At 40.6% G+C, this 26,460-nt stretch overlaps 1 protein-coding gene and 2 long non-coding RNA genes across 3 annotated transcripts in view; 1 reads left to right on the top strand and 2 right to left on the bottom strand.

Moving 5' to 3' along the window:
• Positions 1–26,460, bottom strand: part of MACROD2 (mono-ADP ribosylhydrolase 2) — a 1,497,602-nt gene that overhangs the window by 1,363,025 nt on the left and 108,117 nt on the right. The window lies entirely within an intron of this gene.
• On the top strand, positions 1,623–21,141 carry LOC149873784 (uncharacterized). Its single transcript, XR_016442912.1, has 3 exons — positions 1,623–1,735; positions 4,361–4,504; positions 19,579–21,141. It is a non-coding gene; the product is annotated as an uncharacterized LOC149873784 (long non-coding RNA).
• LOC149873785 (uncharacterized) lies at positions 16,944–26,268 on the bottom strand. The gene is made up of 3 exons (XR_016442911.1): positions 25,825–26,268; positions 19,322–19,487; positions 16,944–18,240 (listed from the first exon to the last, which is right to left on the bottom strand). It is a non-coding gene; the product is annotated as an uncharacterized LOC149873785 (long non-coding RNA).

Below are 26,460 nucleotides of genomic sequence, written 5' to 3' on the forward strand. Positions count from 1 at the left end.
ACTTGATCCCCGCTTATTGCTGGAGAAGATAATATGCTACCACTACCAGTGCATCTTATACCATATTATACCCAGTTAGAGCAGTAACTTGAATTGGCCAAAAGAACAAAGATGCTACCAGAGCTGCCTTGCCATAACCTTCTTTATCATCATTCTCAAAAAGAAGATTCAAGATGGAACAATAATTCAAGAGTTAATTAGCAGACTCTTAGAAACTATCAGTCATGTCAAGAAAAGCTGAAACCTTACTGTCTCTCTGTAGGGTATAAATAGACACCACCAAAGGAAGCAGATCAGCTATATCAGGATGTGTCATAGCACAGCTCATCCACTTTCCCGGGCAAAATACATCCATTGTCCTGTCCTGCCCACTCATCCCATGGGATAATGAGCCACTTGTCCCTCACTTGCAAAATTGTGCCCTAGGGAGTCATCCCACCTTTGTGTCACCATAAAAATCGCAGACCAGTGCTCAATCCTGCATACCCCAGGAATGGAAATTTCTATGCCATGCAGGATTGGGCCCCTGAAGCTCTGGGTGCACCTGCCCTGGGCAGCTGGAGAGCATGGGAAGCTCCAGGCCACCCGTGCTCTCCCAACTTAAAGCAAACAGGTATTAGCCATAAAATAGTGGCACAAGATCATACTACCTATGTCACACCCACAAATTTTGGACATTTGTGGCATGACAAGGAGCAGGGGCATCAGTTTGCTTGGCCTTTGGGACACCATAAATGTTTTTATAGGAGGCACAAAGGTGACGTATTTACACCCAAAGACAACTTTTAAGTGGTATCCTGCACATCCTTGAACATCTCTAGAACCTCAGCAATATCCAGCAGCTAAAACTCAAGCAGAGAACACCCTGTGTCCATGTTCCTTTCCAGCACAGGCCTGAGAACTGACAATTATTATAGAGGCAACCTTAAATAAGAAATACACACCGTGACCATATTCAAGCTACTTAGACCAATATAATTTTTACCATCTAAAATAGTTCTTATTGGAACACTGTTGTTGTTACAGTTATATTTTGTTTCACTTCCTACACAATCCATATACTAGGTTTGATTTAAAATATTTTTAGCACCAGCTCTAAAGCAGCCTGTTTCACTAATGGAAGGTCATTTACATACCAGTACGATCTGAGAAACCAAGGCCTGATGGTTAGCAGGGACTGTATGAGGTTATCCCTACTGCTGCAGGACAGACATAAATATAACACTAAACAGGCAGATTGTGTCAATTTAGTCCTTGTCTTTTCTGATCAATTTAATGATTCAGAGAGGCTAAAAATAGTAGATCCTCTCACATCTCAGCTAAGGCACAGAGGTAAAGTAACACTGCAACCAACCTTCTTCATAAAGACTCATTCTGCCCAAGTTACAGGTAGAGGACTTCAGAGTCTTATGGTCTCAATCCAGTAATTTTCATAAGCAATATATCTACTTCAAAACTTATATAAAGTAAGTTTATGAATAAGTGATTCATAAATTTGAGAGTCCAAATAATGCATTAAAAGATTGCAACTTCTCTTATATATTGAGAGGATTGTGATATATTGTATGTTTTCCTGTGACAATTTTTTTCAATTTATTTTTAGGAGAATGAAGTGAAAAAATAGATGATCCCTTAACTATCCACAGAAATATGATCTCAGCATGACTTATGGAGGCCAAGTAAACTTGAATGATGTGAAGAATGACACAAACCGACAGTCTGCTGAAACAAAGAGGTAATGATTAACTCTTCCCATCATAAGTCTCAGACACAAAGGAATGAAGGGATTAGCTGACATTACTTCAAAGCAACATGGTATAAGTTATGTAGGCTAAAGAGATGCGGCATACTCAAACTGAACCAGCTGAACCAAATGGGGATAACCAAAAAGAGTAAACCAGCCAACTTAACCTGTGTTTTCAGAACAGAAGAAAAGGAAGTGTTCCCACAGGAATAAAAAAGAAGCAAGAGTCATGTTATTGCTCAGTCACTCACACAGACTAAACTAAACCATGGTGCCCAAGACCTAGTATGGATTTACATTTTCTAATGAGTATCTTTAGTATCTTTATTTGCAACAGAAGTTCCTAACAATGTGAGCATTATTTAATAGACTTCAAAATGCACTCCCCTCCATGTATTTGATGTATTTGTTTTATTAACTATAACAGCTTTTGGCCTGGAAAGTCAACTAAATAAACACTAAATACAATTCTTCTTAAATACATCTTAAATCAATGCCAAGTCCCTGACCCTTACATAAAAAAGTAAACAAGAGATCTATTTTTTATTTACTTTTTGGAGGGAAAAGAGGATCTTAAAAAGGCCCGTGTTAACTCATCCCTTATGTTCCAGCCCCTACTGATGACAATCACTGACCACTGAGAGCATTCTCAAAGCAGAAACCAGGAGAAGCAGAAGTTGCTGAACAAAGTAGCTGTTCATCAAGCTTTCAGGAAGGGATGTGATTGAATAAACCTAAGCCTCCTAAAGCAATCTCTGAAAGTGCAAGAGGCAACAAAAACTATGTCTGCCAAGAACACATCAGGAAAAGAAGTAAGCAGACAACCTTCCACCAAAGCTATACAGGCAGAAAGATGAGGACAATCTCCCTTAAGCAAAAGGCTCTGTAATTACACCTTCCTCTTCTGCTACCTCCTAGGAATTCCTTCCTCCTCCTTTCCATGCTAGTGCTTAGAAAGCTTACAATGAAAGAAGGTTAAAATGCAGCTGGGGCAAACTTCCCTGGCTAACTCCTAGCATGTTGCTGCTTACTCCTAAAACAATTTATATATGTTCTAAAAACTTCAACAATAATTTAACTTGCAAAAAATCAAAACTTGTATTTTAATGTATTCATTTAGATGCAAATTAGCATAATGTTCCAAGGAGTTTTGATCATAGATAATTATCTTTAAACAAATTAAATGTGCAAGGCAAGTTATAAGTAGTAAAAAAAAGACTGACTTTATTTGAAATTACATAAAGCTGGTACAATTTTTGGCCCTGAAAAAGAAAAAAAGTCTTAGAGTTGTATATTTACTTTGATTATAGACATGACAAAAATTAATCCTGCATAAATTTCCATTATTTGATCACAGTTGCATATTTCACACAAAAAGGAAATACATATTCTATATCCGCCAAAAAATGTTTTACAAAAATAAATTTACATTATATTATATTACACTAGGGCCAGTTATATCATCTATTTCTCATCTGACCTGGGCTCTGCAGTTTCCATCCTTAACCAGTGTTTGGCTTCAGTTTGAGATTGGCTATGGGTGAACCAAATGAAGCTGAATTCAGACAAAACAGGTGATGGTGGTTGGCAGACCTCATGACTTGGGGTGAGGGAGGATATGGATACCTATACCTATCATTGATGTGGCTCAACTTCCACTTGATAAGAAAGCTGTGACCCTTCCTTTCAGATCTGGATCTGGCCCCCATCATCTATTCTTTCACTACCTCACAGCTAGATCACTGCAATGTGTTCTACATGGGGCTGTCCCCAGTAACCACTGAATGCAGCTAGTGTAGAATATGGCAGTCCACCTTCTGACAGAGCTGGGCCACCAAGAGGTCCACTGATCCAAACTTTGCACTGGCTCCTAATAACTTCCTGAGCACAATTCAAGGTACTAGTTTAATGAAGCCTGAAGCGGTCTGGGCCCTACATACCTAAGGGAACCTACCTTGACTGACCTTCTTATGATCAGTCAAGAGTAAGTGCCATCTATGGCTGTATCCAGATGTGCAGGGACATGCACCTGCAGTGGCACAAATTTATGATGCTACTTTTGCCACAGTACACACCGCTGCACATGTGCTTTGTTGTGGGACACTATGTAGTGCTTTGGGCAAACTACCCTGTCACAGGGTCACGCAGGTGCCCTGTTCCTAGGAAAGAATAAGGGCAGCTGCCCATCACAAGGGCAGCGCAGGTGATGGTTGCTGGCGCAACCGTGCTGGTCAGGTGACCAGAAGTGGGCAGGGCCGGGCCTTTATAAACAGCCCAGGCCGGAGCCTAGTTAGCAGTTCCTGTCTGGCAGCCTGAGGGGCAAGGCAGGGCAGGGGCTGCACCATGGTAAAGGTGGAGAAAACCTTGACTGGGAGGCCATTGCTAGAGACCCAAGTGAGCTTAGATGGTGGTGGTTTTCTCTTCTATCCTGCCAGTGAGTGGAGGAGGCAGACGGCATGAAACATGCATCGCGGAGACCAACTGGCGGCTACAGGAATGGTGCTTCAAGGAGGGCTTTGGCTTCCTCAGCCATGACCGGCACATCACAACGAGAGACATGCTGGGATGGGATGTGCTCCACCTTTTCCCTAAAAGTAAGCGTGTATTCTCTTCTAGGCTCGCGGACCTCCTCCGGCGGGCTTTAAACTAGGCTCGTCGGGGGAAGGCGAAGATGAGGAAGGAGGAAACTTCAGACTGCCAGACCAAACAGCACCCACAACTAAAGCCCAGACCAGACCAACGAGTGAAGCGAATAAACAGGTAAGAGATAGGGGCCAAGGTAATGCTGGGACTAGAGGGTTAGTACACACACCCACAAGAGGCCTCAAATGCCTCTACACAAATGCTCGTAGTATGGGCAACAAGCAGGAGGAACTCACCCTCCTGCTGGCTGACACCAGCCCGGACATAGGGATTACGCAAACGTGGTGGGACGCAACGCACGATTGGGCGGTGAATGTCCAGGGCTATAGGCTGTACAGGAGGGACAGGATAGGAAAGAGAGGTGGGGGTGTGGTGCTCTATATTAAGGTGGAATACACATCCTCATCAATTTAGCAAGGAGCCAGGGGAGGGGCACTCTGAAGTGCTTTGGGTTAGAGTACAAGGCAGTCGAGGAGAAGTAGACTCCCACTGCTAAGTCTCTTACAGACCTCCCAACCAGGGAGAAGAGCTTGACCAGGAATTCTTGGGTCAGCTTACAGAAGTAGTGAAGGCTAAGGATGTGGTAGACACGGGGGACCTGAACTTCCTGGACATCTGCTCGGAAGAACAGTCAGCCAGGTCTGAACGCTCACGGAGGTCCTGCACTCTGGCCAAGAACCTACATCTAACCCAGGAGATGCACAGCCCCACCCAGGGAGACGCCTTGTTGGACCTAGTGCCGGCAGTGTGGGGAGGCAGTTAGGAAGGCCAACCGCACCTTTGTTATGCATCCACAGATGCATCTCGAGCAGGTCCAAAGAGGTGATCCTCCCCCTCTATGCAGCACTGGTCAGGCCGCAGCTGGAGTACTGCGTCCAGTTCTGGGCGCCACACTTCAAGAGGGATGTGGACAGCATCGAGAGGGTCCAGAGGAGGGCCACTCGTATAATCAAGGGACAACAGGGCAGGCCCTATGAGGAGAGGCTACAGGACATGAACCTGTTCAGCCTCCAAAAGAGAAGGCTGAGGGGGGAACTTGTGGCCTGTTATAAACTAGTCAGGGGGGATCAGCAGGCATTGGAGGAGTCACTGTTCCCCCCCGAGCACTGCCAGAAGTGACTAGGAATAACGGTCACAAGCTGGCAGAAGGTAGGTTTAGGTTAGATATCAGGAGGCGCTACTTCACGGTCAGGGCGGCTAGGGTCTGGAACCAGCTTCCAAGAGACGTGGTGCAGGCTCCTACCCTGGGGGTCTTTTAAGAGGAGGTTAGATGCACATCTTGCTGGGGTCACTTGACCCCAGTACTCTTTTCCTGCCATGGCAGGCGGTTGGACTAGATAATCTGCTCAGGTCCCTTCCGATCCTAGAAACCATGAAACTATAGATCCCATGTTATAGCCAGGAGGCTTGTTATTGTGTTACAGCTGTTTGGCTTATGGTTCTGTTTCATTACTGTTACACTGGAGGACCGGGTGAGGCTATAAGGGGATGGAGGAGGCCTCATTTAGGAGGACCCCAGTAGAGTGGGTGTACTCCCAGCGCTGGAGTGTGGTGCTACATTGTGGGGCATACTACCTGGGGAGGGGCACAGTACCAGTGAGGGCACTGTAGTTGGGGTACAAGACCCCAGCCTTGAGAAGGGCAAAGAGGATTTTGGGGCCAGGCATGGCTAAGGCCACCTGAGCCCCACTTTCAAGGAGCACCAGTGAGAAGCCTGAGGAGCTCATGTTAGGGCCAAGGGGGGCACACAAGAAGAGAAGCCCAGGGTGGGTGTTACTAGAGAGACGAGCCCGGAGAGGGCAAGGTACGTGATTACAGAGAGCCCGGAGAGGGCAGAGAGAAGCCCCAGGAGCAGGCGCGTACTTGAGGGAAGCCCCACGAGAGGGTGTATACCGAGAGAAACCCCAGCGAGGGCAAGTATTGAGCGAAGCCCCAGGGGGGGCATATACTATTGATAGAAACCCCAGGAGGGGTGCGGACTGGAAAGGATCCCAGAGGGGCTCCACAGTGGTGGGGACCCCAAAGGGTCAAAGGGGCCAGGTAAGGCTTAGACTGCCTGAGCCCAGCTGGGAAGAGTACTGTCAGTAAACCTGAGAGGGCTAATGGCTAGAGAGGAGCCAGGTGTGTGACAAGCCTACTTGACACGGTAGGGGGCACTAGAGAGATCACAGCTGCCCCTAGGCCCCACTCCATGACATACCCTTGCCCAGCTCTCCTGGCTCCCAGCGTGGTGGAGCAGCCAGGACACAAATAGATGAGTGAAGAAGCTCTAGCTGGCAGCCAGAGCATCTCCCTGAAGAACCATGCCTCTGTTTGTTCTGATGCATGCTATTGTAGTGTGCACCATGCTGCTTTGTTTTCCAGGGGATTTTGTTTTGTTTTGTTTTGGGTTTTTTGGCTACTGGGAAATCCTGGTAGCAAATTTTGCCCCTGTCTTGCAAATTTGAAGCATGGGGCACATTTTAACATTCCACACACTCGGTATGTGATGCCACAAACTGCATGTGCCTGCATGTGGGGATGAAATCTATGAAGCAAATCCATTTAGCAAAGCATGTAGGAGGTCATTCCTGGCAGTAGCTCCTCTGCTCTGGAAGTCTCTCTTGTGACCTGCCAAGGCCTGGGCCTAGATATCTTTTGTAAGTTCTGCATGAGCATTTTACTTCAGAAGGCATTTAGCAGCCAAAGTTAAGTTGGGGTATTGTTTGGGGGGCTTGTTATAGTAAAAGCTATATACTTACATCTTGTATTTGGGTGTCTATTTATATTTGCTAGTAGCATTTGTCAGCATGGTTCACTGTTTACAATAAATAACTCTTACATGCAAGATTTGTCTAGAAGAATACAACATAGTATCTTTGGTTGTAGAAAAAAAATGCATGTTGTTATCTTGGGGTATAGGTTGTAGTTATGTTGGTCTAAGGATGTAGGCAGACAAGGTTCTTCTGGTAAAACTGATATCTTTTATTAGACCAACTAAATAGTTGGGGGGAAAAAAATTCTTCTTTGCAAGCTTTCGAGTACAAATACTCTTCATCAGGCTGAGGAAGCATCTGCAGTTGGTGTGTGCTCTTTCTGGCTGGAATGAATAGTAAAGAAGCCAGAGGCTAGTATGCAAACATGAAAGGCAGTCAGTGAAGATGTAAACTGAGGAGTCAGTGGAGAGACAGGTTTGGGGAGAGGGGAATGAATGTACCTAGTACATACTGGAGAGGAACCTGGGGAGTCAGATGTTAGGTAGGTTATAATGTGTCATAAATCCACTGTCTCTCTATTTAGTCCATGACTTTTTGTATTCAGTAGGTTGATGAAGTGAAGTTTCTAGGCTCATCTGTGAAAAGTGTTTTGTAAATTTCCCTTTGAGGATTAGGACTGAGAGATTGGAGAGAGAGTGGTTGCCTTGTGAGAAATGTGCCCCCACAAGTAATATGGTATTCTTGTCTTTGATAGATTTTTGGTGTGCGTTCATTCTGGTGTGCAGTTTTTGTTTGGTCTCTCCTATGCATTTTTCTATCAAGGCATTCAGTGCATTGGGGGAGAGAGATTTACATTTCTGGAGGTGCAGCTGTAAGATACTGGAATGCTAATGGTTCTGTTGTGGGATGCAGTAATTATGCGGGGCATGGAGCTATGTTGGCAGGTTTTACACTTCCTGTTATGGCCTGATCTAGATCCATTTGGTGTGCTTTGGGCCATAGGAAGTTTGCTTCTGATGAAGTTAGCAAGGTTTGGTGCTTGCTTGAAGGCTAGGATGGGTGGTTCTGGGAAGATCTCTAAGAACTGAGTCTTCTTCTAGTAAGGGTTGCGATTTTTGTTTGAGGATTTTCTGTACAACTTCCATGGAAGTTGATATGTCATAAGCAGTGGTGTGCAATTCAGAGTAGAGGTTAGTTCTGACAGCAGTGTTAAGTACTCCCTGACTTCTGTGCTTTACTTCTGAAGGCTCTTAACTTTGTCTTAATAAAATGTGGAACATTCTATTTTTATTTTAAGAAACATCAAGTTGATTTAAAAAAAAAAAACTGATAAAAAATCCATTTTATTGAGCTATAGTATGCAGCATTATTGGTCAAAATTGCTGACTAGTAGTGTCTTTAGTAATGTGAATAAGAGTTCCCACAGAAATTCTCTTGTGAAACTGGTTTGGTTCTATAGAGCAATGGATCCCCGCCTCTTTTTAACCACATCTCCGCAACCTGGCTTTAACACCAGAAGCTCAGCTGTGACCCCAGAAGCCACTCACTCGGGCGAATGAATGGGGTATGACTGGGGGCCTTGTCACAACTGGCAGCCAAACTGCCACAGCCCAGAGGTTGGGAACCTCTGCTATAAAGTAATTAAATAACAAGTACTGAAATGCTCCACACACACTTAAAATAGCTTCTTGTACTTTTTTTAAGAGCCACAAGCTCTCACATTATTAACATGATATCTGTTTTATTTTTGTTGATGAAGACTATCTTTAACATTTACAGTCACAGGTTGCATCTACATGTGCACTTTAATGCACAGTAGCCTATTGTACTTAGCTTTAAAGTGTTGAATATAAAACCTTTCTATAATACACTAATGCACAGTAAAATAAGCTACTACTTTATCATGTGTCACTAAAAAAAAACGAGCTTTTGCTACTGTGCATTAGGGCAGCCTAATGCACATCTTAGTACCTCACATTGAAGATATTAAAGTTAAGGCACATTAGGAAAATCCCATTTAATGAACGTGTAGACCCACCCACACAGTACTAGAAGTCTCCTCTGACTTTTTATTATTCACTTTTCTAAACTTCAGGGTAATGACATTAATCCTGCAATTTAATTCCAGTTTTTCCTAAAGTGGAAAGATGGTATTAAAACAAAACTAACATTTTAGTAGTTACATAAGAACATAACTTATGACTTGTTGTGTGACTAAATGATAACCTAGAACAAGCACCAAGATGGAAATAAAAAATCTCCATAAAATGGACTTACCTACTTTTACAAGAGGTCTTACTAACACCAGAGTTGCACATATCTATGGGCCTTGTTATGCACTGAAATCAAAGTTGGATAGAAACCAGCTGTAGAGGAGTTACCCATTTCTAAGCACAAACTTTGTAGTTTGTTAGCTCTTTTTATAGCTCAACAGTCACTTTTATGGCTATTATAATGGCATAAGTAATTATGATAATTACTTTCCACATGTGACCAGTCTAAATTTACTGTGTGTGTAACCAGTTAATTGTGTGATATATGTAGCAGAGGCCTGTCTGTCAGTAAACTTGATTCCAAATCATTCTTTTGGTTTACTGTCCAAACACTTCTGTAATTACCAGTACCTTTCAAATTCTCCTATTATCTTCAGTATTGGCCATGTTGGAAAACAGCTTTAAAAATCATAGCTAGAGCCTTTCAAATATTTTCCCCTGGGCACTTACCCATTCCCTTCTGACTACATGTTTATTCTACTCCGTTTTAAAATCTTGAATCCCAAATCTTGAAAAAAAGATTAAAAGCACTAACACACATTTTCACTGAAAAAAGACCTCTGAGTGTTGCAAAAGCAGACTTAAATACTTTCAGTCATGTCTTTATATAACAACCATTGGTTGGTTGGTTGTTTTTTAAATCACTGGTTCACCACATAAAGATGTTTGTAACAGGAAAAGAAAATTTGCTTCTAGTTCCTTGAAATCTACAGGAATTAAATTTTGCAAGGAAAGTGTATTAAATGACTGACAAAAGACTGAAAGCTTCCTAGTTCGTTCCAAGACTGAAAGCTTCCAACTAGACCAAGGTTGGTTTTGACCTTTTTTCATTTATATTTGCAATATCCTATGTTTTAAGTCTCAAAGTTTGAGAATTCCACCCTAGAAGCAATAAAATCTCACTCTTTTTCTTTTTTTTAAAAAAAGAAGAAGAAAAATTCAAAACTATTCAGGTAGCCCATTGAAAAGACATTGTTTAGCATTATGACAAGAAGCCTAGAGGTTCTTGTCACTTTAAGAAGAGAAAACGCTGCAGTTAGGCCCCAGGGCAGCTGAATAGGGGTCAGCTGCTGAGGCAGGGAGCTACGGAAAGAAAATGAGAAACACCTGCAGCCAAGCAAGGGATTACTGCATAGAATAAGCTGGCTATAGAGACCTGGCAGCCAGGAGGCGAGCTGGGGGCTAGCAAATGGACAGGTGGCCAGCTGCAGGAAGAAGTTACCCTGAGAGGGTAAAACCCTTGAAAAGGAAAGAGAATGGCAAACTGTACCCAGGCAGGCAGGTAGACAGCCAAAAAGCAAGGGACAGTAGGCTGCTTAGCTAAGCCCTAACTGAGAAAACAGGCAGGTCATCAGCCACAAGAAGGGAACATCTGTGGGGAGCTGCAGGATTGTATGACCAGATAAGGCAGGGCTTAGGAGGCACATAAAACTGGTGCATGGAAGCAGGCAGGGCAGTCTGGCTATGCAAGCTGAAAGGGAAGAGGCTTCTGAGCAGGGAGGCTGAAGAGGACTATTTGGCTGACTTGAGAGGCCCAGAGATCTGCAAACAAGTTGGCTACAGCCTAAAGTACAGTTCAGTATGAAGGGCAGTGTGGAGGTTCAGCCAGGGAGCTGAGGCTACAACCCAGAGAGGGGAAGCTTGGTCGCATTTAGCCAGTGAGCTGGGGTTTGTGGTTTGGAACCAGTGTGAGGATAGTCTAAGTTACAGCTAGGGGTCTTTCATTTTGTTTTACTCTCTAACCAGGGTTTGGGTTTGGGAACATTGGGGAGGTGGAGGCCCCAGCTGTGCCTGCAGGGTATGCAACTGCCTTGAGCTCAGCCAAGGGTCAGGCTGTAGCAAGAGAAGCAGAGGAAAGGTCAGGGATCCATAGACCAGGAGAGGCAAGACCAGGGGCCCAGCTGCCCAGAAGGGCCTCTCACTCTGCCCCTGGCCCAAGAATTTGCCTAAGGGCCAGAGGCCCAGAGAGCCTAACAACTGACAGGGCTGGAGCTGAGAGAACCAACCTGGCCCTGAATTGGGGCTGAAGGCTGACAGCCAAAGAAAAGGGGGACAGAAGCTGAGAAGGCTGAGGCCTCTACAAAGGGCAAAATGGGATCAAGTGAAACCTGCAAGGCATAGGCATGACTGTAGGGGAGGTCAGGGACCAGGAATGGCCCATAAATCAAGAGGTGCCCTGGGGCACGTATAAACTAGGAGGCCCCATTTACTGATGGACTGTAGTTAGGTCAGTGGGGTCCAGGAGGAGATCCACTGGCAAAGGAAGGACAAGGACATGTTCTAGGGCCCTTAAGCAGCTTTCCTTCAACAATTTAACCATTATACAAAGGCATGGCAGGGAAGAGAAGGTACCTAGAAGCAGAGTGGGGCCCAGGGGCCCAGTCTTGCTACAAGCATGAATTAGAAACCACCCAAATGCTTGCACAAGATCAGAACATAATTGAAAAATTACAGCTTCACAGGAGGTTCCAAAGACCTCCTTATACGTGCTTGTCAGCATCCTGGGCTGGCCCACTCATCTGGCTACAATCAGGGGTACAAACCATATGACCAGAAAGAAAAAAATTAAGTAGAAGGTGGGACCACCTAGGAGTTAGTGAAGGAAGTAAAACAGTCTTTTGAGGTACCACTCATTCTGCTGCTACAAAAGGCCTGCAGTTGTGTGTCCCTTAGCAACACCCATAAGTTCTTACCCTCCCCAAAATCACTGTTGTTTCCTGCTCAGGCTCCTAGATTACAGATCTGAAGTGAAAGGCAGAACAGAATTAATTATGGCAGAACCATAACTATCACATTTTTTGTCTCTGCAGCCAAAAGTCACCAGGAATGAAGGCTTAACTTAACATTTCATTAAACACAGTTCACTGTAATGAACTTCTGTCTTTTTAGAGATTGGTATTACATTTTGGTGAGGGACTCCCCCCACTTCCCCGCACACCTCCAAATCTGAGGAGTTTAATAATGCTTCTTATTGCCATCCATGTACGGAAAACAAAACAATCTTGTTCATTCTGCTCTCTTCCTCCATAGTTAAATCTATGGTAATACATACTAGGGGTCTACTTTTAACAATAGAGATTCACATTAAAAAAGATTTGTTTGGGGAGAGGTACATGGTAAAAGGAACAGGAACATTTAGTCCACCCATACCCACCCACCCCAAAAGCAAAAGGGTTCTTTGAAATAAGAAGAAGCTTCAAGGAACTCAGTAGGCTTAATTTTTTCCAAATTTTATTTGCATAAAAGTTGAACCAAGTCTTAATGTAACAAGCCAGTGGATACACATGTTCTTTTTCAATGGCAGTCTGCAATGCTGCAAATTCTTAATAAGATTAGATCATGCTGAGATGATGTATAAAAAAGGCTTAAATCCACAGTTAGAACTATACAGTTTTTAAAGGAAACAGCCAAGAAACCAAGCGTGAAATAGAATTTTTTTTCCCCCAGGTTGATGTGCATTAATGTTATCAAGGCTGCCTTCAGAAAAAGGTTGTCCTACTTCCTCTACAAACTAAGCAACAGACTAAACAGAGAAGTTGCTTCTTACTGTAGTTAACCTTTACCGTAGTGCAAAACAAGACAATCATGAAAAACATGGGATCCCTGACCATCACTTCCTATAGCAGATTTTCTATTTTATTCCCGAAGTCTATCTGACTTTACTTAGCTTCTACAAGCAAGATTAAATTTACTTTGTGTTACCAAGAATCCAGCTTAATTCACAGAATATCATATATTTTCATCAGTGCATGACCGCAGAAACAGGTGGCTGAGACACCATATGCAAAGTGACAACATTATTACTATTATTTTGTAACCCTTAATTGCTTTCCCAAGTCTCAGAGTGGTTAATAGTTATACCTTTATGATAAGGTTTTGTTGTTATGGCACATTTTACAAATGCTAAAAATTACTTGCAGGCACTTTTCATGTGGTTTAAGTGTTTGAAGTATAAAGTAACAGCACATCTATACTGATATGTACTCATCGTGACAAAACAAAATAGAGGCTGCAGCTTTCTCTCCTGGATCTTTTCTAATGTCAAGAAAATATTGAATACATCTGCATCTTTTTCAGTGCAGTAACACTAGAGGGGAAGGTTATAATTTACAAATCAAGGTAACTATAGATAATGTTTATAGATTTGGAACTTCGTGGGAAACCATGCTAACAGAAGAAAAGTTAACAATGAATTTTTCTATCAATCCAAGACTAAAAAGCATAGCTTAACCACTACAAAAGACAGTTACTCTTATCATTTCATTAACTTAACAGTTACAAAACAGTTTTTCTCCTTGAAAGCTGGAAGTGATCACTAGTTATAGAAAGGCTGATGATAAAGTCCAAAGTGTAATAGAAAAAGATCCCAGTCTATATCTGAATCAATTTTTCTTTTCATGTATTTTCACATGTCAAATGATAGAACTTTAGTATTATTTCAAATTACTGAAGTGAAAGCATTAAGAGGAACACTAAGGAATGAAAACATGATCTATATCACTGTCTAAGATCTATGGAAAAGTTTACTTTTACTACAATTATTTATTGTTCAGACAAGGTTGACTTCTATATGCATAAAAACAAAGAAAATTCCACAAAAGACAAAAGGAAAGAAGGTCTAAACTTTAAATGTGCCATGTGGCTTTTTCTAAGTTTAACAAGTATTCTTATCCTGAATTTCTAAAGAAAACTAGACACATTTGTAGCTCTAAAAGCACAAATACAAGCATCAGAAGTGCCTTTATTCTACTTTTTTTTGCTTTAACACTAATGTAATGAGTAGTGTGCATCCCCAATTGCTTGCTCTCATATCAATACATTATAGATGTTTATTACCACTATCCTATAACTTTTTTTAATTAATGTAGAAAAATTATCTACTCCATTATTTCATTTGCATGTTAACATAGGAAGTTGAAATATTTAATGGAAGGAAAAGCCTTTTACCTAAATGTTCATAGCATTAAAGTACATGAATTATTAAGCTGTCTCAACAGCACAGAAGCAGAAAATGGTTACACACACACACCCCACCAAACCAGAAACTTTGAAGATGACAACAAATCTCACTATAAGATTGTTTTCCATTTCTAAAAAGACAAAAATAATGCAGATATAAATTCTAGAGGGTTAACTCTGTATCAAATAATTTAGTCTCTCTCTCAAAATAGGCCATCATGACAAATGATTATCCAGGAAGAATAAAATACAAGAATAAAGTTGAAGGGGAAGTGTCTGGTATCCAATAGTACATTACTGGAAACCATGGATGTCAAATTTAAAACCATGCATGCAAAATCAGAATGTTAAACAAAAAAAGGATAAAGTATTATATATAACTAAGTAAATTTAAATTAAACATACTGGTCACCGTAAACCGTAGATATAAAAAACCAGAAGTAATGGCCACAGACTCCTGGAAGATGGTTTCAGGCTTAACATTAGGAAAAACTTTTCACAATCAGGGTGTCCAGACTGTGAAATAAGCTCCTCCCAGAGGCGGCACAATCACCTACCCTGGAAACCTTCAAGAGAAGACCAGACAGTCATCTTGCTGGAGGTCATCCAGTTGTCTTTTCTGTCTAGTGCAGGGGGCTGGACCGGATAATCTTCAGAGGTCCCTTCCAGCCCCTTATAGTCTATGAATCTATAAATAATAAAATCAATAGCAAACCACTAAAAAAAGCTAGGAAAGCTATATTACACAAGAAATAAAAAACAAAGCATAATTTTGGTGACTCAAAGATAGTCTTGTGGCTCTTGGGAAAACTAAGTTAAGATTCCAGTGATGGGATCTTTAGTTTTATTCTTCTTTAATCTTTAGTTTATTTATTGGTACGTAAAGCTTTACCAACACCTTTGATAAGACCCCAACCATAAGATTTAAGAATACAGACTGCCCTTGTAAGAAGGTAAAGAGCAAAGATTACCACTAGATCGATGTTTAATTAGTTCACTAAGAATCTTAACTGATGTAGTTCCAGAACATGTACTATAATATTCTGAACAGAGAGCTGATGACTGAAGCTGCATCTGGTAAATATTTTCCAATTTAGTGGGGAGTTCTATCTTACTACTATTGTCTACAGTCCCAAATACCTAGTACTATGTCCCAAATACCTTGAAAATAGACTCTCATAAAGGAATTCACCATTAATTATTCATGCTGTGAGATAGAAACCATATGGATTGGGTTATAGAACATGACTGTAATTCTGTATTATTTGTATTGTGTCTTGTATGATAAGTAGCATTAATGGTTGCTGAATCAATACTTTTCTAGATTTCTGAAACCAATGCTGCCTTGGCCAAGCTGGAATAATTTTACTAAAAGGTTCTTTCTTTAGCTTTTTGATAACTGAGAATCAACAAGATTTTTTTTTTTAATGTATATATGTATTTTCACAAAACCTGGGCTCCAAAACAGCCTTAGAATAGAAACATAAACACTTCCTGTTCTCCTTTAGGTCATAAATACATCCTTGAGGAGAAACCCAATGTTTGGAATGTTCATTACACCTTTTTGAATGTTGACTACACATTTCACAGGCCTCTCATGATTTCTAATGAACTCTTGCCTGAAGCGATTCAGTAAACATTCTGCACCCTTTGAAGTTATACACGCTTGTTGTTACAAAGCCAGATGTTCCAGAGTCTGATTGTCTTTTAAAACATGGGGCTAGATCTCATTCCACCTTATTTGTTTAGGTAAAAATCCAGCAACTAAGCCATCTATTACCATTTGGACTGTAAGGCTCCTGACAGGTAGAAAAGACATTTGACATGCATGTTGCATAGCTCTGTCCTAGGATGATCATAATGAGAACTCTTAGTCCATACCCCATCTAGGTGCACTCACCAGCCTACTAGAGATGGATATGTCAACAATGATTTGACTGGAAGCAGGATAGACTACAGTTACCACTGCAGACAATTCCTGGTCTAATCCACCAGCTGAAAATCTTAAAGAATGGAGAAAGTACATAAGTTAGCATGTCCAATGGATAGCTTAACTCTGGCATGTTGAACCACATATGTGCAGGGTACCATGTGCCTGAGCAACCTAAGACAACATTAAGCTAGTGTTCTTAGAGGAGTCCATATGTTGGTGCACAAATTCACGACAACAGATACCTGTCCAAAGTTAGATAAACAGCTCCAGTTATTGAGTCAGTAATGGCTCCAATAAACCTGAGTCTCTGAAAGGGAAGGAGCATAGATTTTTCAGTATTAATTATCAGGCTTCATTGAACAAAAAAAAAAAATATAGATTGAAGGTTTGCAGTCTTAACATTTATATATACCTAAATATATATTATGGCTACATGTCTATTATGTAATAAAATAATAAAGGTCTATTTAGTCAGTAGGTCTGCTGGATGTTTGCATGGCCATTAAAAGCTGACAATTTAAGGCAGCCACATGGCAGAAAAATAGTTGCTACTGTACAAATAATTTCAGTAAGGACAAATAAGGGGCAGCATGAAGAAAATAGCAAAGGATCGATGGGTTGACAAATACAAAGGATGACAATGAATACAGTCAAAAAACAATAAATAACAAAATACTTGTGTTAAATAAATACTTTATTTAAAAGATAAAGATAATACTTCTGCTGTGACTGACCAAAGAAATGATTTCAAGTACTGAAATAATTTTAAGCAAAGTTTAATGTTTTATTTTAAAGAATGGTATGCATTAATGTACAACTATTTTCATTTTTAAATATTAAATGCATGTCAGCAATAAAAAACTTAATTATTTACATAGTTTAAAATCAATATCCATTATAATCTTATTATAAAAATACTACATTTTTGAGACACTGATTGATCAGACTGTTAGTGAAGTATTAAGCCAAGTAGGCTTTACCTCCACATAGACTGCTTCCAATTTGACTGATATAAATAAGAGTCTATCAAGGATTTAATATTGATCTGAAGATACGAAGAAACTCGTAGAATTACTTCAGTAATCTTCATGACGCAAAGGAGACTTTTGTGGAAATAGTTTTTAAAAAGCAAAGTATATTTGAAAGGTTTCAATTTATTCTTTTATATATAATTTTTAAATATATATTTAGATAGATAGATAGACAGACTGATTTAAAAGCTGGAAGTCACTGCAACATTACATTAATTGGACACATGCATTTATGCGCACACATAAAAAAAAAACAGGTTATATTAACAAGATGGCAATTTGCCAATTTCACATATTCTAAAACTTGAACATCTTCCGTAACCTATATTACAGAATTACTAGATGCAAGTTTATAGTTAAGGTTTGTCTTAGTTTTTCTTTAGGGCCTAATCCAAAAACTGTTGAGGTCTGCTGGAGTCTTCTCTTTGCAAGATATGAGGGAAATGATGTGCCCTTCTCAAAATTACAGCACTTAGACTTTAACACAGAAATAATTTTGAACTGTTTATCCAACCTGACATCATTTTTGTACAACACAGGCTCACAAGCATTGAAAATAGTTGTAAAAATCATACTACTGTTTGTTTTGCCCTACAAATCTTCTGAGGCAGAATCCAAATTATACTAAAATTACAGCAAGTATTCAGGGTAGAGCATAAAATGCTGTTAAAAAATTCTGGCATTTTATTTACAGCAAGCAAGTTGTAATTTTGACCTGCAACTTGACAGAAATACCAATAATAAGCAGATGGCAGACTGTAAATTAACATCTGGAGTTGAGTCCCTGGGAATCAGATCCAATCAAGGTAGTTTTGAGGCATTATGGCAAGTGCAGCATTAGTTCTAATGAGATGAGGTATCAGGTATCTGCTTTGCAGAATATAAACATCATGACAAAAATTCTGCAGACTCTTCTTCCACCAAGTGAAACAGAAGAATAATTCCGGCAACAGAAGCACTTCTAAATTACAAAACATGAGGATCAAGGTCAAAAATATTTATTCCAGTCTAAAAGTTTAAAATTATTAGTAGGCAGATAAAATAGGTTCAAGGTTTTTCAAGGTAGGATGAAGTTCTATAATATGAACACTTAAATATATTTTGCTCTTTATTAAAAAAATGTGATGTGGTCATGCAAAAGAACAGTTCTTAAAGCTGGTTGTATATATTTATCACTATATGTTATTCTCCCTACTAAATGCATTTTCCCCCTCAGATATATATATATATATATATATATATTAATTTCCCCCTCAGATATATATACATATTAATTTTTATACTCTCTCTAATCTATTTATATAGAAATGTTATTTTATAGATTACAATATTAAGTATGTCATGAGCTCTACTACATTTTATTTTTACTTACTATCAAAAAGCTGGCATGAATCAAAATGGCAAAAGAACATAAGAACTTCTATAATAAAGGACTGTGAACTTGTGTTTATAATGCATGAGGACTTTCCCTCTTCAGCAATGGAAACTGCGTGACACCAATACGTTTTGGTCAGTAAATTCAATTTATCACAGAATATAACTCCTGAGAAAGAGAGACTACAGAGCTTCAAGAAATCTCTCTCTTTCTCCCTCCCTCTCTCCCTATGGATATATAGATATGCATATTTGATATTTATGCATGCTAGGTTTCCTTTTGTCTTGCTTCTGTAATGAAGATTTTCCTTTTTTCATTAGCTGCGTTTCTTTTCTTATCTCTGGAAATGAAACACGAGGGACGTATCTCAGCAAAGGGATCATGCAGCGCCATGCTAAATAACTGCATTGTGCCACATGTCTTTCTGGTTAATAGTACCTCTAAAACTACACAGGCATCTATAGGTCTATGATGCCTGTTCACTGAACAAGCTTCCCCCCCCCCCGAAGAAAGTTCCTTTAGCTCAAATAGCAAATATCTGCAAAGCACTTTTACAGTATGCATTCAAAAACAGAAACAAAAGTTACATACCAATTCAAAGTTTGAAGAATGCCAAGGCTGAAAAGCCAAAGAAACAAGTTAGAAAATGCCAGAAAATAAAGGTTACCTCCGCAACTTTAATTTGGTGTTTTGGGTCATATGTCTTATGCTACAGTCTTTAATTGCCTGATCAACATATGTCATTAACAGAATCCTCAGTCAATGCACATTCAAGGAAAACCATGACGTGGAGCATGCTTACTTTGAGCGTCTCCTACAGGCAAAATACAACACTGCAAAACACATAAAATAAACATTTTTTTAAAAAAAGGATGCATTATTCACTTTATTATTTATAACAAATTTACTTTTTCCTATGCATAGTGCTTCAGAATCAAGCCAGAATGGAAACCTTAGTACACTATGTGCAGAAACATTTATTACAAGATACCAAAGCCTTCTGAAAAGACTAAAGTACCGACTTGATTAATAAAATTCAACCAAGAAAGAAAGAGCAAGTTGCATCCTTATCTGACACTGCTTACAGTGTAGAAAAAACAGAAAAACATTTTCAAGAGTATTTGCTGAGCTGGAACATTGTGCAATGATATGAGCATATCAAATCTTAGAACTACAAGCACAAAGCATCTTGTAAAATAGAAAAAACCCTGTTTTTTGATTACTTGGTTAGTTATAACATGATGTAATTAGTTTAGCTCATTAAACCTCAAAACTATTAGTACGGAGCATCTTGTATAAAGTTTATTGATCATACTGCATGTGATTTGCATCTCATTTAAATAAAGTAGCAATAACTGTATGTAAATCTGGTAATCTTGGTGTTTGATAAGTCTGCAGTTTGATTAATGTTGGGGGAAAAAAGCTGTATTAGAACACTTCAGACATTTCAGAAAGCCCAAGCATGATCCTGAGTATATCTAACAATGCAAAGCAGCAGCATGCAGATACTCAAGCTTCCTCTATACATATTAGCTCATGAACCAGAAATAATATGGCTGGGTTCATGCAGTTCTGTACATGTGCTAATTAGCTATGCTGCTTCAGATTCAAGAATCCAGATATTTTTGCATGACACTACCTTGTGCCTTATGACTAATTGGTAAGTACAGCTGTAGGAGGAACCATACAAGGACCTTCTTCCCACTCCTTGTCAGTCTCTACCCCGGACCTTCAGTCCACATCCACTCCTCTTATCGTCTTCCTTTTCCTGTTCACCCACTTCCCCTTTTGACACCACCCCTTTTCACTCTTCTTTTCACATAGTGTATACCATCCAAAATTATTAAACTAACATATCTGCTATCATTAATTTGTTCATTTCACTTGTGCATAATATTCCTTCCCCAGCTCTGGGTCTTGTCTACTGCACTAGGGTTTTTGGGGGCAGAACCCTAATGCTCTAGTGTCTGGGTCAAAGGGACCCCATTTTCAATTGGTGCTTAGGCATTAAGGTAATAAATAGGATGAACAATAATACTGCTGTTTCAGTCGACACATTCAAGTGACCCAAGCTAATTTTGTGATTGGAAGCAAACTGAAGGTAAAAAAGCGAAGAGAAAGGACAACAACTATCTCAAACATTACTTATGAAAAAAAGACTACGAAGAATTTGCTAATCTACAAATGGAAAGCTTTTCCTGGAAATAGCATGGCAGGGTCTTTCTATACCAGCTTCACATTCTTGACCTTTCAGGCTGCAATATTAACTTTACAAATTTGAACTAAGAGTAAATGAGGAAGAAGCATCTTTCCGAAACTGCACGTAGACAGTTTGACATAGGAATGTGAGAGTGTCCTAAAGGTCTAATTCTTGGATGAATGCAAAGCACCAGGAAGTTGCCTCATATGTGGCAACTTCAATCCTCTCCCTTCCTGCAGCCTTGCTCACTCAAATATTTTGTTTGTGTGATCCCTGAATATCTGCAATACAATCTGCAATACACAGAAAGGCTCAACCCCCTCCTATGAAAACAAAAAGAAATAAAATGCCCACAACCAAATTATGCCCAACTGACATCTATGGTCTTAAACCTTCCCCTCCACCACTCCTTCCAAAAACAGCAGCAACACTGGGTACAGTTTCACCAAAGACTACTGCAGACAGAATGAAACCAATTTCCATACTGTTAAGGAGATCCATTTGGAGTAATTTTAGTACTTGAGGATCAAGATTGAAAACAAGAGCAGAAAACATAAAAGAAGGGGGAAAAAAAAGAAGAAAAACAAAAAAAGTGCAGCCATGTAACCTCCTCAAACACCAAAGAAGTTGCCATCAATATAACAAGACTGAAGATCACATCCAGAAATAAATGCAGGTTTTTCCCCCACTTTATGAGGGTTCTCTATGTGCGAATTCGCTCTTATGCAATGACCCTTCTTATCCCAAAAATTCATTATATGCAAGGTAAATTCACTCTTATGTGATTGGTGTGGTGGAAGCCTGCAGTCAGCTGCTTTGTGCAGTTCACTGTGGGAGTGACATGCACCAAAATATAGTCTCCTGTGTGGACCTGTGCTCCTCGCTCACTGTCTGTAACGTGTTTCTGTAGTTGCCATACCCATTATGGTTTCTAAGCATCCTAGCTTATCTCCTACCCCTCTTTGCTGTTGGCAAGTACCAAATTTGTCCTGTAAAGTGGTAGAAATGGGCCTGAGGGTCAGTACAGTTGAGGTCTTGGAATGTATCCCTATTTGTTACGTTCTAAACTTTGTGTCACTTCGAGTTCTGCGTCATTTTCCAAGAACACATGTACAGCACAAAGTGAGGGAAACCTTTATCAAGATCACAGGAGGGAATGACAGTGTGGAAAAGTAGCATAACTGAAATATTCAGGAACAATAATCACTGAGGATAATCAAATAAACAAAGTAATCAAGGCAAGGATTTACAGTGCTAACATATGCCTATTAAGCCTGAATAAAAAGGAAAATCTCAAGAAACCTTAAAATCCAGCTTTATAGTACAATTGTTCAAACTGTACTTTTCATACGGATGTGAATCCTGGACCCTGGCCAGGGCAAATGAAAAAAGGCTGCAAGTGTTTCAAAACAATGTGCTAAGGAAAATATTTGATGCAACACTGAAAAATGGAGCATGGAGGAAAAGACATAGTTAAGTGCTTGTGAACCTTTACAAAATACCTGATGTCTTGAGCAAGATAGGAGCACAGAGAAGAAAACAAGCACCAGGCAAGGAGCAATGAGAGAAGGCATGTGAGGCAGTTTTTGGAAGCTAAGGTATTAGATCCCAATGTAGACCAAGGCGATGATGGGAAGATAACATAACTCATCTGAAAGGGATAGGCAAAGATGCAACAAGGTGGAAGGAGATCATGAAGGACAGGGGGAGATGGAAGGCTTTAAGTAAGACAGTTATAGGCTCTGGCCTTGTGAGACCAGAGACAGAGCACAATGTAAGCCACGAACTGACAAATTTAAGCACACTTCCTCTAAAAGAAGCTTTTAAATACCAAAATATTTTGCTCAGCATAACATCTGGAAGATTCACATTGCTCAGGAGCCCTGTCTTAGAGAAATTAATTTCAAATATAATGTTGTCGCACATGCCCTGCAGCCTGAAGTCTTTTGAGAAGAGGGAGTTCATTATTGATACTTGCTGGTCCACAGGGAAAAAGACTAGAGCTACTTGAGAATTTAAATGCTCTAGGCTTCATGGAGAAGGCTGCTCTCTGCCAGCATCTGTTTATGAGCATTAGAAATGACTGCATCAGACAGGATTCACTTGCATCTCACTTACATGTCAATTTGAGGAATTCTGGTTAAAATACAGTTAAGCAGTGGCTTAGGGGTTAAATTCTGGAGTATGACAACTGTAGATAAACTGGGTGGGAGCAGGGGAGAGGGTGGGTACATTGCTCCATACGCCACTCACAACAGGGAAAGGAGAGCTGCAGTTAAAACCTGGTGGAAAGACACCCTGATGGATTTCCCAAGTTTATTCTGTATGGCCTTCCTATAGACCAGGCTTGTCCAACATACAGCCCGCAGGCCGCCATGCAGCCTGCTAAGGCATTTTCTGTGGCCTGCGATGCTGCAATGGGAAATGAATCGTTCCCACCCCTTGTCCTTCCCCCAGCCCGTCAACAGCTTCCTAATGGCTGCTGAAGGGCTGGGGAACGGACAAGGTTCCCACACGCACCACGTCAGCTTGATGTTGCCAACACAGTGTGTGTGGGAAGAGGAGTACAGACCCAGCCCGCCTTCTCCCATCCCCAGCACCACATGCGAAAGCCACCGCTTCCTGGCCCAAGTGACTCACCACTCCCCACCCACAGGCGAGAGGCAGCCCGGCTTGGCCTCCTGGCCCCGGGTCACTGGCAGAGGCAGAGCAGCGCGGGCAGGTGCCTCCTCCCACTGGGCTATTGGCATTGGCCGTGCTGCGTGGGGCAGCCCCGGGCTTGGGCGGAGCCTGCGCTCGCTGTGCCCTGAGGTGCCGCCCGGCCCCAGCCCCAGCCCTGGCCCCAGCTCCAGCTCCCTCCAGCCCTTGTTGTCTGCCTCTGCCACTCCTGCCCAGCCGGGGCACCACAGGTAGGCCTGGGCCAGGCCGGGATCAGGGCAGGAAGACGGTGCTCCCCCAGGGCCAGGCCGGTGACTGTGGGCTCTTGGCACCTGTGTGTGTGGGGGGGTCCCTGCCTTTCACAGTCCTGACCCAGTGTCCCTCACTGCTCCTACCTCCAGACCCCAGTGCCCCAGGGTGGGGCATCGGGGGGGGGCCTCAAGTAGCCCCTTGCAGGCTGAAATTCTGCCAGCCCACAAGAGAAAAGCCACAGTTATATGTTTTTCTTCTTTACAGGAGAACCCACTTTTAAAGTTGGCTCGTGACCCTTTCATATATTCTTGAGACCTTCATTGGTGTCAAAGGTCACATGACATCACTTCCTGATGTGATACCACTTCCTGTGAGGTCTTTAAATATGGCTCACCGGCCCACTGGGTGATAAAAAGCTCATTATCCGGCCCCACATTCAAAAAGATTGGACACCCTGCTATAGACCTACAGTTCTTTGTTTCACTTTAAGCCCTTGGACTCAGTGCTGACTAATGGAGCAAGTACTGCTTAACCGACAGCACTAGAATGCAGGAACAGGTTTTTCAAGTTTCATGGTGAGGGCTGGAGCTGGTGTTTTAAACATTTTTTCCCCCAAAATGGACTGCCAAGAAACGAAGCCCGGACCCTTTTTCTATATAAGTAACAACTGCAGATGGCAATAGTTGCCCTCTTAATAATAAACTATACTTGTGATGCTAAGAGTAACCATGTCCATTGTAAGATACTATGCAGAAATTTCAATTCAGCTTTATTTGTATTACAGGAGAATGAGTTTTATTTATAATACTCTCCAATTACACTTCATATTAAAGAACAATAAAGCAAAACATATGAAAACCGAACTCATTATTTAAATCTAATGCTTAATTTTCTCTCTGGATCAATATTTGACAATTTCAGTTGAGACCAAATAAGTTTTATGTATGCTACTGAACTAATAAAAGCATGCAGAAATTAATAAAGAACTTGGACAACACAAGAGAAAGCAGAGAAAGTAAAGAGTGTGATGCCTATATTCATAAAACATTTATCACCATGTCATTAAAGTATTAGTGGGTTTAGAATTATTATATCAGAAAAATTATCAATTCCTGCAAGACTATAAAACTGCACAAGTTAAATTAGAAGCTATAAAATGGCACAACCTATCAGAAGCAAAGAAAATGGCGTTTGAGACTGTAAGGAAGATGCTTTCTTTTGTTCTTCAAACATTAACTGAAACCCAAACATTAACTAAAACTCATGTTGATGAGTTTCAAACAAGGTACTGTGAATTACAGTTCAGTTACCAAACCTTTTCCTTCAGAGGTGAACTACTAAAAATTCCAGGTAAGTTTAAATCCTTTGATGTTAAGAATTGACTGTGTGCATGAACCCGAGATTCAAAATTAAAACATCTACTGTTTAGGAACGAATGCCAAAATTTCATTTATAACTGTTTCTGTTTCTGAGGATTACAAATTAAACACACCCAAAAAACCTAATTTCTTATTACCTTACAGGCAAAGGGTAGGAAAAACAAACAAACACGCAGACAAACAACACTATGGGTAGTACTGGAGTAATGTTGTAGGCATGACAGAAATAATGAGAGGCAAGGATTTTTGTGGGTGAATACAATGCATTTTTCCTCCTTGTTATGACAGGAAGGTTGTCAGAGGTGGTCCTGTCCTGGTGTGGAAGAATTCCTCTTACTCTTCATTTATTAGTATTTTGTTAAGTTATTTCACAGGATGTTAGTTTAGGTCTTTGGAAAGTACAGCTATTTCAGCATGGAATGGAGGGTGTTGGAATGGAGGATGTTGTCGTATGTTAACAATGTTGGGTGCTGCTATCTTGATTTTATCCCATGTTGCTGGTGCGCTACCTGTGAGGTGTCTCTTACGATATAGCAGATTCTATTTTTGATACTTAAATTGTATGGCTCTTAGGTATTTTTGGTAGCAGGTTGGGCCTATTGCATAGTAACAAGGTATGTCTCCAGGATAATATTTGTTTCTTTAGTAGCATAACTAAGTATATTCTGTTTAAGACAATACCTTTTGTTCCAGGTTAGGTGAAGAAGATGGTTTCTCAGGTTTTCTGATGTTCTTCTGCATACTTGTGTTGCATATTTGGAGCTGTTTGTTAGTTGGAAGATAGCAGTCTCCTGGCGGCTGGTGTTATTTTTCTTGCACAAGCTTAAGGAAGATGCTATTGTGTATTCTGGTTTCTTTCTTCTTTACATTGTGGATTTGTCAACATAAGCAGAAAATTTCAATATCCTCCATGTTTTGGTAATGTTAGAGCAAGGTTGTCATCACAGTGGTCCAGGAAATACACAAGCAGCAAGAATTTTTGTGGGTGATTATCTTTTACCCCAACCATGCAGTTGGTCCAATAGTCACACAGGCTTTTGAATTAAATCCATTCTTCTTTGGGTAACTTTTTACACAAAACCAATCTTAGGAGGTGGGATCTTTTAGAAATTACGTCACAGCATCTTAAATGGTTCTTTTAAAAAGAATGAAAGACTTTTTTAAGTTTACTCACCGAACTATTTTTTGAGTTCAAGAGCAAAAGACAAAATTAATTCGGGATTTAATCTTTTTAACCCCGCTCATTTCTGTACATTGCGTTAAGTGCTTTCAAACACTGCTTTTCATAATAACAAAACATAAACCATTTTTAGGGCC

The sequence above is a fragment of the Crocodylus siamensis genome, chromosome 1 (genome assembly GCF_052110815.1).
Source record: "Crocodylus siamensis isolate JL-2025a chromosome 1, ASM5211081v1, whole genome shotgun sequence".
Classification (NCBI taxonomy): domain Eukaryota; kingdom Metazoa; phylum Chordata; order Crocodylia; family Crocodylidae; genus Crocodylus; species Crocodylus siamensis.